Source organism: Polypterus senegalus, chromosome 7 (assembly GCF_016835505.1).
Source record: "Polypterus senegalus isolate Bchr_013 chromosome 7, ASM1683550v1, whole genome shotgun sequence".
Classification (NCBI taxonomy): Eukaryota; Metazoa; Chordata; class Cladistia; order Polypteriformes; family Polypteridae; genus Polypterus; species Polypterus senegalus.
In genome coordinates, this window is record NC_053160.1 from 76,352,529 (window position 1) to 76,367,063 (window position 14,535).

The 14,535-nt window shown below is 35.9% G+C and overlaps 1 protein-coding gene across 7 annotated transcripts in view; it reads right to left on the reverse strand.

Moving 5' to 3' along the window:
- pam (peptidylglycine alpha-amidating monooxygenase) overlaps positions 1-9,921 on the reverse strand; it is a 402,733-nt gene extending 392,812 nt beyond the window's left edge. For 3 of the 7 annotated variants that reach the window (XM_039758910.1, XM_039758908.1, XM_039758906.1), the window contains exon 1: positions 9,766-9,920. The gene's annotated coding sequence lies outside the window, so the exon portion shown is untranslated. Of the gene's footprint in view, positions 1-9,765 lie in introns of all 7 variants that reach the window. The other 4 variants (XM_039758914.1, XM_039758912.1, XM_039758911.1 and 1 more) reach the window with 2 other exon arrangements.
- Between the last annotated feature and the right edge of the window lie 4,614 nt (positions 9,922-14,535).

Sequence of the window (14,535 nt, forward strand, 5' to 3'; positions counted from 1 at the left end):
GGCTTTTTGTTTCTGCAGTTATATTTTTGAATAAAAGCGCAATTGTGTTATTCTTGTGAAAATGTTTCTTTGCTATTTGGACTTCAGGCTTCATACATTATACAGTTTATGCCTACATTTTGTCATCTACTACTAGAATATAAAAAACGTTTCTGTTTTAACAATGTGTTGACACAGATTACTGTAGAAACGGAACAGACATGAAATGCGTGTGTTCCAAACAACGATCTATTATTTCCACTCTAAAACTCCACTTCACTCCAAGATACTCAATCAAGGCATGAGCTGAGAGAAGTTCGTGCACGTTCTAAATTGGTGGGGGGGATGGAATAGCCGGCTGCTCCAAGCTTCTCTTTATCAGCACATTTAGAAGACAAAGGCGCTGGAGAGGTGTGAAGGGATTTAAGAAGCGATTTAAGGTGGGACGGAATTACGAGTCTTTTCGTAGGCTCTGGTAATTCTAGTGTTAAGGGCCCGGAGATCACGGCCATCCAGTATGGTTTTACGGCCTTGACCCTTACGCACAGAGATTGTTCCAGATTCTCTGAATCTTCGGATGATGTTATGCACAGTTGATGATGATAGATGCAAAGTCTTTGCAATTTTTCGCTGGGTAACACCTTTCTGATATTGCTCCACTATCTTTCTGCGCAACATTGTGGAAATTGGTGATCTTCTACCCATCTTGGCTTCTGAGAGACTGCCACTCTGAGAAGCTCTTTTAATACCAAATCATGTTGCCAATTGACCTAATTAGTGTTTATTGGTCTTCCAGCTCTTCGTTATGCTCAAATTTACTTTTTCCAGCCTCTTATTGCTACTTGTCCCAACTTTTTTGGGATTTGTTGACACCGTGAAATTTTGAATCAACATATTTTTCCTTTAAAATGATACATTTACTCGGATTAAATGTTTGATCTGTCATCTACGTTCTATTACAAATAAAATATTGACATTTGCCATCTCCACATCATTGCATTCAGTTTTTATTCACAATTTGTTTAGTGTCCCAACTTTTTTGGAATCCGGTTTGTATATTATATATGACAGCAACACTCATAACAGTGACAAAACAATTACATTGACAATCATGTTACGTTATTTTTAAAATGTTTCCTTTTCTTTTTCATAACTTCTTTAACACACTACTTCTCCACTGCGGGTATTTAGCTAGTATTAGATATAATTACACAATAGGGATCAAAAACTTGCAAGTACTCCTTATGAAAAAAGCCTAAAGGTAACAGTGAACTAGTCCCTTTCTGTGCCAGATTGAAATTAAGAGAGGTGAAAGAATATTGTGAAACTTAGAACTCTGGGTCAATTACAAATCACTGAAGGTTATGTTTAAGGTGAACAACACACTTGTGACGCCTCAGTTTTAGTAAGATAAAAATCACCACCCGAATCTAATGTTGTGTATGCACTACTCTTCATTATTTGTTGTTTCTACTTCTTTGTACAGTTCAAAATGTTTTAAGATATTATGATTTCGGTTTAAACTTATCAATTTTATATTATTCAATATTTTTGGAATTTTGGACTTGTTTATAGAATTTTCACACTGTTCATGTTTTAACTTGCTTTTAGGTTGTCTGATTTGTCCTTAAATATTACACTATTGTAAAAATGGGTGCAATCAATTACAGTTTGGTAGGAAGTTAACATTCAGTGCAAAAGGTAAAAAAAAAAAAAAAAGACTACCCAATTCAAAAATGCTTGTGCTTTATTCCAGATAAGATCCAGATTTCAGCGTAAAATTTTCCAGACATCAAACATTAAGTCAGCTACAAAAACATATCAGGATAAAAAAAAGGAGAGAATGCAACACAATGCTTCACAAAGCTATACACCCCCTGTAATGTCAGTGAAAACAGCAAACTTCAAATGTTTACATTTAGTTTCTATGAAATGCTCAATAATAGCATAACAGATACTTGCAAAATAATCTTACATCACAAGGTTATTTACTTATTATTTCTAGGCAAACAGCAACCTTTATTTGCCAAAAATGTGGACAAGGAAAGACAGAATGAGCCATTATAAAATTATGCTAAGTTGCAATGATGTCGCTTTCAAATGATCACATTATTCTTTCATAAATGCAAAATATTTAGCCCCTTATTGAACTGCACACAGTAAAATATATATTTTAACAACAAAAATGATATGCCAACAAATGACAACTGAAATAAAAAAATGGAATTTAAAATCATAATTGTAATTCCTCTATGCTAAAAAACACCAGACAGATCTCAACATATAACACAAAACCCACTTGCATCCTACAATCTCTTCAAAGAAAAGTGAGCACACTCAATTAGAGGCCACTGGCACATTCTTCAGATTATAAAAGATTTATAATTTCTCAAAATTTCAAGATTTGTGCATTTGCTTGCCTTCAATTTTTCTTTTTTTCCCAGAATTACTTTAGGATATCTTTAAGTAGCATGCTGATTTGTTGTCTATTTTCTGTGCTCTATGATAACTTGAAAGTCATAAGCAATATCCGCAAACATACTGTTAATGAACTGTTATTTTCATGCTGAGCAATTGTTTAGATTAAAGTAAAATTATATTTGATCAAGGTGCCACTTTTTAACTTTTCCATAATAGGCAACCTACCTATCTATTAAGCAACTTGGTAGATAGCAGTAGACACATCTTGCTGAACAATACTTTCATACGGTTAAGAGTCACTCAATATTTTAAAAATCTGACTAAGTATTGTCTTAGATTTTGCAGACATTAGAACTGACATCACTAACATCTATACTAAACACATTTTGCTTTCTTTGTTTTACCCAAGAATAGCCATTGAGAGTAAATGTAGTAAATGATAATTATAATTACATGTTTATCCTCACCCTGAATAATTACATCTGATCGACCAAGACATTTTTCAGTAGAAAATCAAATCACCTTAAATTTTTTTCAAACTCTTATAGAGCAGAAATAGTCATACCAATTAATCATTGCACCTTCAAAATTATTAATAAGCCCTGTGGTACATTTGTTTTACTATCCAAGTTTACACATCCTTTCAAGGCATACTTCACCCATTTAAGAAAGGCTAATTTAATTAAATGGAAAATCTACTAATACTTGCATGTATTCATTCATTCACCTCTCATTCTTTTCATTCTTATTTTCCATCTGCTTGCTCTGGTGAGGGTCGCCGTGGTAACAGGCTGAGGCAGTCTGATCAGACCTCCCTTTCCCCAGCAACAGTCTCCAGCTCTTCCTGGAGAATTCCCTAGAGCCCCCAAGCCACCTCAGAAACACAAACCCTCCCGTATTTCCTTCCCCTATGTTGTGCCCAGTATACCAACACAATTGGTGCCAAAGGAGCATTCATCGTAGATGCCCAAACTCAATCAGCAGTTACTCTTCTCACTCTGACATTCCCCAAGACTGATAAACTAAATCACCCTAAAGCAGAGAGTGAGCCCTGCATTTCTGAAGTGGAACCTAATTTTAGCTGCTTATACTTACAATCTCATTTATTTATTAGCCAAAGCATACGATTAAGATAAAGACAGTCATCAGTCCAAAAACAGAGGCAACAGTGTCTTTGGATTCGTCCTCTGAATGTATAAGATGTTGCAACAGTCGTCAGTCCAGCCATCCATTTTCCCGTTCATAGTTTATAGGTAATTAATGCTTATCATGGCAGCACTAGACATTTGGTGGGAATGAACCTTTGATGCCAACTCAATGCAGGATACAGACACACACATACCCACCCTTATCCTTATTACCCAAAATAAAATGACTGGTTAAATGTTTCCAAAACTCCATGTTTGCTGGATATCTTTATATATCTGTTGAAAACACCACTTTGAAACATGATAGGTAACTCTAATGATAAGATTTCATATATGGTAATAGCAGAACATAATCACAGTGGTGCTCTTAGCAGGGTTACTAAAACACTTTAGTAATCTGATGAACATAAATTAGCAAAATTATTATGCTCATTGTGTTTTTGAAGCCAAACAACTGGTCTTTAGTACAATGACAATCTGAAAATGCAATCAAACCACAAATGGCACATAAGTGATTTGGAAGCAGCCTTAAATTAGAAGTACATTATCAAAGTTCTGCTTTATGGGTAATTTTGGATGAACCCAATGGCACAAGTCACAGCAAACATCTGACTGCTTACGTGAGGGGGAAAAAAAAGACAGTTGTTACAGTAATTTGAGAAGTTTCACTGCATAAAGTCAGTCTTACAATTACTTTTTTTTTTTTTTTTTACTAAAAAATGGAAGAAAAACAGGAGGAGGAGGAGGAGATTGGAAAAATTATACAATCAGTAGTTTTTGAAAGCAGGAATTGTAAACTGTTGTTTTCATTAAGTGTTGTTATGCAGTTCTAAATCATAGACTAGAAAACATCATAAACCAGAGTCATTAAAAAGTGACGTGTTGACAAACTTGAGGTTAAAAAAAAAAAAAAAGTTTTTTTTTAAATAATTTTGAGGTTTTAAAATTAAGGTTTACTGAAATATCTTATTATTTTTTATTTCTAGCTGTACTGATGAATTGTACTTGTGAATTTCCCCTTGGGATTAATAAAGTATCTATCTATCTATCTATCTATCTATCTACTGATATACTGTACATTTAAGCAGTATTTGTTTTTCCAATTACTGAACACAAAATGAATAAACTGAGTATGTGCACATAAGTGAGGTAGTCATTGATGATTATATCAAACCTACTCTGAAATAACCCCCAAATTAAGAACCCCCCCCTTTGAAAATACATGGGAGAATCGCCCCTTGTCCAAAATAAAATTCAACCCTTGTCCTTTACTCTTAGTGATGATTGAAGCAATTATACCCTAGAGCAAATAAACTATTATATTTGGTGTACCATCTCCAAAACTACCTGAAGAGGAACCTAGAGGGGAAGATATGGGTCACAAGCAAATGAGACAAAAAACATAAGCCTATGGGAGTGTTTATTCACCTTAAACTGATTTGATTTGATCAATTCTAGCTCTACAAATACAGAAGGAGCACAGCAGTGGATTGAAATACTCCAAACCCTACAAAATATCTTTTCCAACTTGGCCTTTTCCATCCAAAGCCCTTGACCCTTACAATATCCACGCAAACTGTTAGTCAAGTGTTCAACAGCCAATAAAGGCTGTGCATTATTACCTTTAAATCAGATATCAGAGTAGCAGTTGGAGTCACATTTCTTATATTTTACTGCTGACCTTTCCCCAAAGTGTCCGAGAAGATAAAACACTTAGAAAACACACTCTGTAGTCCCATTTTTGGGAAATGAAGACAACTACTGTAGTCTGCCAGTCCAGTTGCACCATTGCCACCTTCCACACAACATTAAAGAGTCACACTGACTTTCTTCTAGAATCATTATCTATACTAATAAAAGGCAAAGCCCTCACTGACTGACTCATCACTAATTCTCCAACTTCCCGTGTAGGTGGAAGGCTGAAATTTGGCAGGCTCATTCCTTACAGCTTACTTACAAAGGTCGGGCAGGTTTCATTCTGAAATTCTACACGCAACGGTCATAACTGGAACCTATTTACGTCCATATATATGGCCATAGCCTGCAGCTCGATCACCATGCGAGGCAGAGTTGCGTCCCGCATCATCACGCCTCCCACGTAATTGAGTGCCTGCCCATATAAGGTAAATATTCGCGGGTGAAGGGCTGTGCTTAGCATATTCATAAGTGCAGCTTCTGCGGAAACCCTCTGACGCTGAACAAGCCTTTGTATACATATCAATAGGAAAGCAAGGTGTAAAGCTTAAGTTTAAATTACGTTCATTGACACGCTGCCGCTAAATATTCGCAGGCAAATCCACAACTTAATACCGGGAATGCCTGTTAAACATCTTAGATTCACGAGTACCAATTTGGGTAGTGATCACTTCGATGAATGAAACCTGTTCAAAAAACGCATTACACAATTGAGAAGGCAGCAAAAGAATATGAAACGAGTGACGCATACAAGCATATTCATAAGTGCAGCTACTGTGGAAACAAAGCACGGTGTAAACCTAAAGTTTAAATTAAGCTCACAGACACGCTGCCGCTGGCGTTTGTCATGCCTACGACAAATACGATATTCGCGAGATACAAGTTTAATGAGAAGACGCAGTGTATCAACGAGACTTTTGATCACTTTGTAACAGAGTTAAAATTGCTGGTGAAGGACTGCGCTTATGCAAACGAAAATGAGATGGTCAGGGATAAAATAGTGTTTGGCACAAACTCAGCAAAAGTGCGAGAGAAACTTTTAAGTGCCGGGTCTGAGCTAAAATTAAATAAAGCCGTGGACATCACACGAGATAGCACAAGCACAGCTGAGAAGCTTCGATGCATGTACTCCGAGCAGCTCATGTGAACTGACTTTGCAGGACTGGGAAAGGTAAACCCGTGCATGCAGTGTGTGATGTCTCAGATAAAGAGGAAGACGAGCGGTTTATTGATGCAGTAAGAAAGGAACAACCCTCTGAATCTGAACAAGCCTTTGTAGACATATCAATAGGAAAGCAAGGTGTAAAGCTTAAGTTTAAATTAAGTTCATAGACATGCTGCCGCTAAATATTTGCAGGCAAATCCACAACTTAATACCAGGAATGCCTGTTAAACATCTTAGATTTACGAGTACCGATTTGGGTAGTGATCACTTCGATGAATGAAACCTGTTATCTTTACAATGGTTGACAAACACGGAATATAACTTGAACGCAACACATCCTCCAAATACGAACCTGACTGAAAGAAATAATGATAATCAAATCCTTGATGACAGCAACACTCATAACAGTGACAAAACAATTACATTGACAATCATGTTACGTTATTTTTAAAATGTTTCCTTTTCTTTTTCATAACTTCTTTAACACACTACTTCTCCGTTGCGAAGCACGGGTATTTTTCTAGTACTGGAATAAACAGAAGACCTTATGCTTCACAACAATCCTTAAATTTGAAAGGAGGCCTGTAGCCCTAGTTGGACAGTCTTTAATAACCTTATCAAAGACAGAGTAAAGGCAAGCAGTGACTCAACATTGATTGCTGCATGACTTTAAAAAACACCCAGCTGAACCTAACTAAGAATATGAAGCAGACCATTATTAACTCCAGAAGTTAAACACAGGAATGGCATTCACTGGATAGCACTTTCTGGCCTGGTGACCTACACAGTCCAAACAAGATCAACACAATGAAACAAAATGGAGTGCGGAGTTAAACATGCACAGTTCAGTTACGTGGTGGATGTTTGTAGAACTGATCTTGCTGGTTTAGAATATGGCAGTATTGAAATGACTAAATTAGTCTTATTGTACATTGGCACATAAGAAAGAATGTGCAATAGTTTAACATGTCTTACTTGATAAAGTTGACAAATAAGAATGAAAAATGTTATGATCCTTAAATTAACCATATAAACGTATTGCACAGCAAGATGTAATGCATGCAAACTTGAATACCCAAATAATTAAACAGACTGCGTATATGTGCTAGATGAGGAACTGCTTGCATAATCCAATATTTATTAATTACATTTTGCTACTTAAAATGTATTCTTTTCATTTAGCTTCTCACCTACTTGAGGTTGCAAATTTTATTTTAATTTGCAATTTACTGGATTACTTCTGAAACAGCTAGCAAAGTTCATCAATGCCTTACTTTTGGTCAGGCTTAATTATGTTACCTTTTATAATATACTGTAAATGGCAAGGGTATAAAAAAGTAATTTAGCAAGGCTAATAAAGATGTTCCTTATATCCCCCTAATAGCAGTCACTAAAGCTAGTTAAAAGGAAATCTGATGCCATACAATGCAGTCATTCATAACTACCAATTGTCCACAGACAGAACAATAAAAGATTATATTGTTTTAAGGAGCAAACAGACATCCAAACTTGTCTTAGATTTTCCACCTCTAGTCAAAACATAAGGCTTTGCAAAACTCAAGCTCTATTATTTGCATCTGGATTAAAAAAAGTGAAAGGGTTCATCTGCATTAAATGGATTCAGTGTATCTTTCGATTACATTGGTTTTTCACCATCAACTTGTGACCAACTGGTCTTTCCCCAAAATGTTCTTACAGCAAACCGTAAAACTTGCTACTAAGCTTGAACTGGCCACATAATGTCCAAGCGAAGCCATGCTAATGCTGTAGTCACTGTCTGGTTAAAGCCTGTGGTGGTGCATAAATGACAAGCCTGCAACTACAGTTTTACTTTTTTACTTGCCATTTTTAAACACTTAATGTTTTGTTTTGTACAACACTTCCTGGTCATGCAAATCACAGCATTAAGTCTAATGGACCGCAAGCACCTAGTGATCATGTTCAGAAAGCCTTCAATCTGTAACAAATCACAATCAACAGACAAATATCTTTGGGATTAGTTGCAGATCAAAATATAGACAAACATTGAAATAAAAAAAACCTCAAGCCTTTATAAAAACACTGCATGAACTCACTCCTTACCTACTAATTTGGTTAAATGAACCATAGGCCATATTTAAAATGATCAAATTTACAAAAAATACTTCCTTTATTGTTATTGCTTTTAATCATAAACTCCTGACACTATTTATCTCATTGTCATTTTAGTTCCTTGTCCTACTGGAAAATGTATTTCAGTCACCTGGTGCTGATGTAGCACACACCACTACCAAATATTTTATATTTCTTACTGTAATATTTTTGATCAATAATAATATAGTCGTATACAGAAAAGAATCGTAAATATTTTTTTTTAAAGTTATGCCCGCTGTGGCTGAAAAAAGTGTGCTTTAAACCACAATGTTGCCAATTTAGTCCACGTCTCCAACTGCGTAACCAGAGGCAAACCGCGGCTCTCGCTATAAAAATACATGTCTAGAAATGGGGCGGCTGGGGTGTGGCGGTCGTCACATCGTGTTTAAACCACAGCAGGGATACACTAATGTTGATTAATGAGATGCGAAATGCCTGTAAAAAATGTGCTAACGAGTAAATATCCATCCACCCATTTTTCAAGAGTGAAAGCCACAGGACCGGACTGAATTCTTATATCACGTGTCCGTTTTATGGGTTAAGCTCTGCCAATGCCACCTGTATCTACCAGTAAAAACAAAGCGGCACGTGGGATTAAAAAAGGGCCCAGTTAAGTTACAAAATTTACAGAAAATAAAAGTATGGAATGTAGCAGAGAAATTTCTCCTAATAAGAAATGAGAACATTCATTTTAAAACTTAGAATTGTCTCCATTAAAATCTCATCCCGCCCACTCTTTCGTACGTTTTGCATTTGTGACGAGCGAAAAAAAATAAATGTGTACAAAGAAGTAAAAAAAATCATTGGTAAATCGCTGCTATTGTCACACTGGCACAAGAAAACTGAACATCATCCAAATGTTTTAAATAATTAAACACAACAAAATTACAGCAGAGATTCAATTCACTGTTTTTGCTCATCCGAAAATGAAGCAACCAAACGACAAAGCACGGAGATCCTCTCACTTTATTAGACAATGCGGGTGAACTCGTTATGATAAGGCAGCTAAATGTCTGACGTTTTACCAACAAACGAAGACAACAAAAACATATACGGTGTAAAAAGACGCACTCAAGTATACTGCTCACTTTGACATTTACTTTAAACGCTTCTTGTCCGTAATGACAGAATGCTAACTTAGGGGTACACTTTTCAAAAGTTGAGTCGTGAAAGAAACCACGACAAAGTAAAATAATTAAATAATAAGGTACGATTTCTCTTTACCGTTCATTTCTGCCCCTCATTTCAGCTGGTTGGTTTCTTTTTTTAGCTTTTTAAACTCCTGAGCACTTGTCTTTCAGCGAAGTATGTTTTCTTCGTCTTTCCAGGCACATATAATCGGCCCAAGATGACAATAGCCCGGAGACTTGACTGGAGCTCCGAGTCATCGATCGACATTTGACATTCCTCTCAGGTCCTCCTCCTCTGTCGGGAAGTAAGTGAGTGAGTGAGTGAGTGAGCGAGCGAGAGAGAGAGAGAGAGAGAGAGCGACAGAGGGACGGGCGAGAGACGAGACATAAACCACGTCCTACTACTGGCAATCCGTCAGCTGCATCTTGAATAGTTGGACTTTGGTTACCTCAGGTTAGTTAGTTATTAAGTAACATGTATCAACGCCAAAAAACGAACATATTTACATAATTGTCTTTACTCTGATTTTACGTCAATTAAAGGATTGTCAACTGCAAAACATCTTTTTATTTCAGAACCAGTTCAATAAAACCTGAACGTATATAAAGAACTAGCGTAATTAAATGTCTAAAAATGTACAATATTTTACTTTAAAGGCCACCACAATACTGCCGTATTAAACAGCATTTGGTCACTATGGCCACCAGTTAGTTCTCAGTTTCCTACATTTTGTGTCATTCTCAAAAAATCACTTAACTAACTTGTCAGTACTCACGCTTAAAAACCCCTTCTTCGGTTAAAAAAAGTCTTTAAATATGTAACAGTCATGCATTTACTCATAAAATAACTACAGAAAAGTATTTGAAGGATGTTTTCTGGTAAGTCCATGATCAAAATATCTTTTTACATTGAAAATTCTAGTTGAAGCATCATTATCAAATGCAAAAGAAAAGAAAAATGATTTTTAAATTGTTAAAATTAATTATGTGTTATTAATCATAAAGAAAATATACAGTCATGTGAGAAAAAGTATGTCTACACCATGAAAATTGATGACTTTTTCAACATATTTGAACAAGCAAACATTAGATCTTCAGGCAAACAGTGCCTACAGGTAATGGTGATGTAGAAAAAATGTCTTTTCAATCAGTTTATTCAACAAAATTATCAATAGTTGTAACTGCTGGAAATAAGTAAGTATACCCTTGGCCAAAGAAGCTGGTATTGCTCTCTTTAGCAGAAAAGACTTCTTGTAAGCATTTTACAAAACTGCCTGCCAGTCTCTGACATCGACTTGTAATATTTTTGACCACTCCTTTGTGCAAAATCTCTTCAGTTGCAAGATGTTGTTAGGTGTTTTTTTTGCATGTACATCCCACATCAAATCCCCACAACAACATTCCAATGGGATTCAAATCAAGGCTTTAATTAAGCCAATCCAACACCTTCCATTTCTTCATGTTAAGCCATTCTTTTGTGATTTGCTAGTGTGCTTTAAATCATCATCGTGTTGAAAGATTCACTTCCAGTTCAACATCAACTTTATAACAGGTGGCCTCTCATTCTCCACAAGCACACTTTGATATGTGGGGGAATTCATAGGTGACTTGATGACTGCAAGCTGCCCAGGCCCTGAGGCAGCAATAAAAAATCAAACTATAAAATTTTCACCATTATGTTGCACAGATGGTGAGAGGTTCTTCTCCTGAAATACCGTGTTTATTTTGCACCAGACATGTTTACTGTTATTGTGGCCAAACAAGTCTGTCTTTAATTCATCTGTCCAATCCAATTTGTCCCAGAAGGCCTGGGCTTTTCCTGTATGCTCAATGACAAACTGTAGTCTTCATCTATCATTCTGTTTGAACTGTAAAGGCTTTTCCTGGCACACTTCACTTACAGGTCAAATTTGTGCAAACTCTTTAGTTTAGATGCATGCACTTTGACATAATATGCAGGAGTTACCTGCAGATCCCACAGTGGAATTTTGGGGTTCTTGGAGGCTTCTTTTAGTATTAAATAGCTTGTGGGTCAAATATGCTGAGCTGGACAGTCCTGGACAAATTAGCAGTCGTTGGAAATGTACACCACCTGTAGTTGATTTTCCTTATAGTGCAATGATTGATTTCAAATTATCTGGCTTGTGTACATTGACAATTCCTTGAAATATCTCTTTCTTTTTCTATATGTAAAGTATGTTCTTCCATTCAATGTATATGTTTATAAAGCTTATACTGAGTATTCAAAAATTATTCAGACCCCAGACTTTCAGCACATATTACTGTGCTGTATTTTTAATTTTGAATAGGTAGATGTAACATTTCTGCCAATTAATCTAAACTCAGTAGTCCATAATGACAAAGTGAAAACATGTTTTCAGGAAGGTTTGCAAATTTATTAAAAAATCAAACACTGAAATCTTTCATTCCTACAAGTAGTCATATCCATATTTCAATGTTTTGAAGAAGCCCCTTTGGCAGCAATTGCAGCTTTGAGTCTTCTTGACTAAGACTCTCCCTGGAAATTCTTCCTGGCAGATCCCCTCAAGCTCCTTTAAAAAAGGACGAGAAGTCAGGTCTCTCCAGATATAGTTGATGTGGTTTTAAGTCTGTTATTTGGATAGCATCTCAAGGACATTCAGAGATTTGTCCCAATGCCAATTAGACATTGTCTTGGCTTTATGCTTTGGATTATTCTCACGCTAAAAGATTAATCATCGCCCCAGTCTGAGATCACATGCATCCTGGAGAAGATTTTCTGCAAGGAACTCTCTGCATTCATTCTCTCCTCAATTCTTACCAGTCTCCTTGTCTCTGCCAATGAGCACCCCTATGGCATGATGCTGCCACCACCATGCATATTAAGCCGGAGGTGAGCAGTGCCTGGTCTTCAAAAGACATGATTAAAGTTTTGCCCAGAAAGATAAGATTTTGTCTCATCAGTCCAGAGAATATTTATCCTCTATTTTAGAGTTATTTAAACTTTGATGTGCTTTAACCTAATAGTGTCTTCCATCTAGCTACTTTACCATAAACACCTAATTGATGGAGTGTTTCTGGGATGGTCATCTTTCCAACAAGTTCTCCCTTCTCTACAGGTGATCTTTTAAAGTGTTCATGTTAGAGGCCATTTGACTTCTTAGTCTGAAGTCTTGTCATTGAACAGAAGTGCAGTAATTTCTGGGGAATTATTTTATGATTTTGCTTACTTAGCTGTAGGGTTCAACTGATGATGCTGGGTGCAGATATATTGGGCCGATACTTGGTCTCTATATAAGCATTGGTAACGGTTGAACCTGCACCAATATCATGATGCTGAAACTCTTCCAAGCAAAGCACGTTTATTACATTATTTTTGTGGTGTAAAAGACCTCCATTTGAAAAGATACTCCCTTTGACTGATATACAAAAAGACAATAAACTAATTGAGTGTTAACAGCATAAATGCTAAATAATTCTATGAGTTTCAAAACACTAAACTTCACTTGCATTCCTCATCCCTGGGGCTGACAGTAAGGCAATTCTTTATAAAGGGATGCATAAAGCCATTCATTTACTTACTGTTATACTTAAAAAATAGTTCATAATTCTCCTGTTAAAAAGCTGTAATAGATGTTTTTGTAAGTTTTCCCAGTGCCAAAATATCCACTGTATAGCCTACTCCATGTGTGTACCAGGTTTTCCCTCTTTAAGTGTGATTATTTTTGTGTCAAAGATCAGGCATTTATCCAGTAACATACATTGGAACCTGCACTCAAACAGCAATATATACATCTTGGTATGCTACAGCGAATACTTGACAGAGCACTTACACTGTAAAACTTTGCATATAAGCATTCACCACTACTCTAGCGTCTGTTTTCTTCTCATAGTTACATGCTGGTTGCTACTCTGTCTGTTTTTCAAAATACACCCAAGAAAGAGCAGAGGTTTGTCATTCTAAGGTAGGCTTTCTAGGCTTTCTTGATAAGACTATTTATTTGTCAGTACTTCTAAATGCATGCCAACCTGCTGTGCTCGTTGTCAACTTAAAAGTGTGTTTTAAAACTGGTATTTCATTCTCCTAAAATGTGAATGCAAAGAGGCTGCATATGTTACTCTTGCTCTTGACCCTGTATATTCTGGAAGAAAAGTTATCAAACCAATTTTATGACTTACTGAAAGTTACGATTAAAAAATATATGCAAGCAGAAAACTGCGTAAGATCCTGGCTTTTTTTCAGTGAATAAGGTTGTGTGGCTCATGAGCAAATGTGAAATATTTTGGCTCCCAAACAGCTTTTATTCAGGACAGTTACATGTTTTAAAAATCATTAAAATTTTCAAATAATATGAATTATCATGGGTGCCTTTATGTTGTTTGTGTTATTAAAAAGTACTCAAATACTACTTCTTTTCCAATGGTTACTCATCTAGTATTCAAGTGTACTTTAATAAATTATTCTCCTCAATGCTCTTTTGTGTTTTTTTCAGAATTTGCTAATGTGACAGATTAGTGTCATCTCATGACAAGTGCCAGTTTGGAAGATATGCAAATTTAAACATTCCAGTAGATTATCAATTCTAATAAATAGGTTCTCTTTCTTTTGGCCATCATAATGTGCATATCAAACTGGTGAAACATTTAAAAGCTGAAAAATTTAAAATAAATAAAGCTCGATAAGCCTATTGCAAGTACACTCCTTGGTGTTAATAATAATGATCTACATTAAATAGTACCTAGTATACACAGGTATATGCAGATAAATATAGTTCAGTTTAATTAATTTCTTCAATGCACACATCTCACGGGATATATATGTGTGCACTGATTCATTTAGTCATTTATTAATCCTTTAAAAAGTCTTGCTTTATATAATCATAAC